Raw genomic sequence first — 2,500 nt, 5'->3', positions numbered from 1 at the left:
CCAAGGCCAACCGCCTAGCCACGAGGGGCACCGTCGTGCATTTTTCTTGCCGTGGGTGTGGCGTCGTGCCCATGCCTTAGCCAACGCAAGGCAACGGCCGTCGTGTGGCCTAAGGTCAACCGCCTAGCCATGAGGGGCACCGTCGTGCGTTTTTCTTGCCGTCGGTGAGCCATCGTGCCGATGCCTTAACCAACGCAAGCCAACGGCCATCGTGCGGCCTAAGGCCAACCGCCTAGCCATGAGGGGCACCGTAGTGCATTTTCCTTGCCGTCGGTGTGGCCGTCGTGCCCACGCCTTGGCCAACGCAGGGCAACGGCCGTCGTGCGGCCTATTGCCCACCTCCTAGCCGTGAGGGGCACCGTCGTGCATTTTCCCAGCATGGCTACAGAGGTTTACCCGTGGCCTTGGGAGCAAAACCCCACGGCAGTTGTGCTTTTTTCTTGCCGTCGGTGAGGCCGTCGTGCCCATGCCTTAGCCAATGCAAGGCAACGGCCGTCGTCCGTCCTAAGGCCCACCGCCAAGCCGTGAGGGGCACCGTCGTGCATTTTTCTTGTCGTCGGTGTGGCCGTCGTGCCCACGCCTTAGCCAACGCCGGGCAACGGCCGTCATGCGGCCTAAGGCCGCCATGAGGGGCACCGTCGTGCGTTTTTCCAGCATGGCTACAGAGGTTTACCCGTTGCCTTGGGAACAAAACCCCACGGCAGTCGTGCGTTTTCCTTGCCATCGGTGAGGCCGTCGTGCCCATGCTTAAGCCAATGCAAGGCAACGGCCGTCGTGCGGCCTAAGGTCTACCGCCTAGCCATGAGGGGCACCGTCGTGTGTTTAACTTGCCGTCGGTGTGGCATCGTGCCCATGCCTTAGCCAACACAAGGCAACGGCCGTCGTGCGGCCCAAGGCCCACCGCCTAGCCACGAGGGGCACCGTCGTGTGTTTTTCTTGCCATCGGTGTGGAATCGTGGCCATGCCTTAGCCAACGCAAGGCAACGGCCGTCATGCGGCCTATGGCCGACCGCCTGGCCATGAGGGGCACCGTCGTGCGTTTTTCTTGCCGTCGGTGTGGCCGCCGTGCCCATGCCTTAGCCAACGCAGGGCAACGGCCGTCGTGCGGCCTAAGGCCCACCGCCTAGCCATGAGGGGCACCGTCGTGCGTTTTATTTGCCGTCGGTGTGGCATCGTGCCCATGCCTTAGCCAACGCTAGGCAACGGCCGTCGTGCGGCCTAAGGCCAAACGCCTAGCCATGAGGGGCACCGTAGTGCATTTTCCTTGCCGTCGGTGTGGCCGTCGTGCCCACGCCTTGGCCAACGCAGGGCAACGGCCGTCGTGCGGCCTATTGCCCACCTCCTAGCCGTGAGGGGCACCGTCGTGCATTTTCCCAGCATGGCTACAGAGGTTTACCCGTGGCCTTGGGAGCAAAACCCCACGGCAGTTGTGCTTTTTTCTTGCCGTCGGTGAGGCCGTCGTGCCCATGCCTTAGCCAATGCAAGGCAACGGCCGTCGTCCGTCCTAAGGCCCACCGCCAAGCCGTGAGGGGCACCGTCGTGCATTTTTCTTGTCGTCGGTGTGGCCGTCGTGCCCACGCCTTAGCCAACGCCGGGCAACGGCCGTCATGCGGCCTAAGGCCGCCATGAGGGGCACCGTCGTGCGTTTTTCCAGCATGGCTACAGAGGTTTACCCGTTGCCTTGGGAACAAAACCCCACGGCAGTCGTGCGTTTTCCTTGCCATCGGTGAGGCCGTCGTGCCCATGCTTAAGCCAATGCAAGGCAACGGCCGTCGTGCGGCCTAAGGTCTACCGCCTAGCCATGAGGGGCACCGTCGTGTGTTTAACTTGCCGTCGGTGTGGCATCGTGCCCATGCCTTAGCCAACACAAGGCAACGGCCGTCGTGCGGCCCAAGGCCCACCGCCTAGCCACGAGGGGCACCGTCGTGTGTTTTTCTTGCCATCGGTGTGGAATCGTGGCCATGCCTTAGCCAACGCAAGGCAACGGCCGTCATGCGGCCTATGGCCGACCGCCTGGCCATGAGGGGCACCGTCGTGCGTTTTTCTTGCCGTCGGTGTGGCCGCCGTGCCCATGCCTTAGCCAACGCAGGGCAACGGCCGTCGTGCGGCCTAAGGCCCACCGCCTAGCCATGAGGGGCACCGTCGTGCGTTTTATTTGCCGTCGGTGTGGCATCGTGCCCATGCCTTAGCCAACGCTAGGCAACGGCCGTCGTGCGGCCTAAGGCCAAACGCCTAGCATCGTGCCCGTGCTTTAGCCAACGCAGGGCAATGGCCATCGTGCGGCCTAAGGGCAACCGCCTAGCCATGAGGGGCACCGTCGGCCGTTCTTCTTGCCGTCGGTGTGGCCATCGTGCCTATGCCTTAGCCAACGCAGGGCAACGGCCGTCGTGCGGCCTAAGGCCCACCGCTTAGCCATGAGGGGCACCGTCGTGCGTTTATCTTGCCGTCGGTGTGGCATTGTGCCCTTGCCTTAGCCAACGCAAGGCAACGGCCGTCGTGT

This window comes from Coffea arabica, chromosome 11e, assembly GCF_036785885.1.
Source record: "Coffea arabica cultivar ET-39 chromosome 11e, Coffea Arabica ET-39 HiFi, whole genome shotgun sequence".
Taxonomy (NCBI): domain Eukaryota; kingdom Viridiplantae; phylum Streptophyta; class Magnoliopsida; order Gentianales; family Rubiaceae; genus Coffea; species Coffea arabica.
This window is presented reverse-complemented; position numbering follows the sequence as displayed.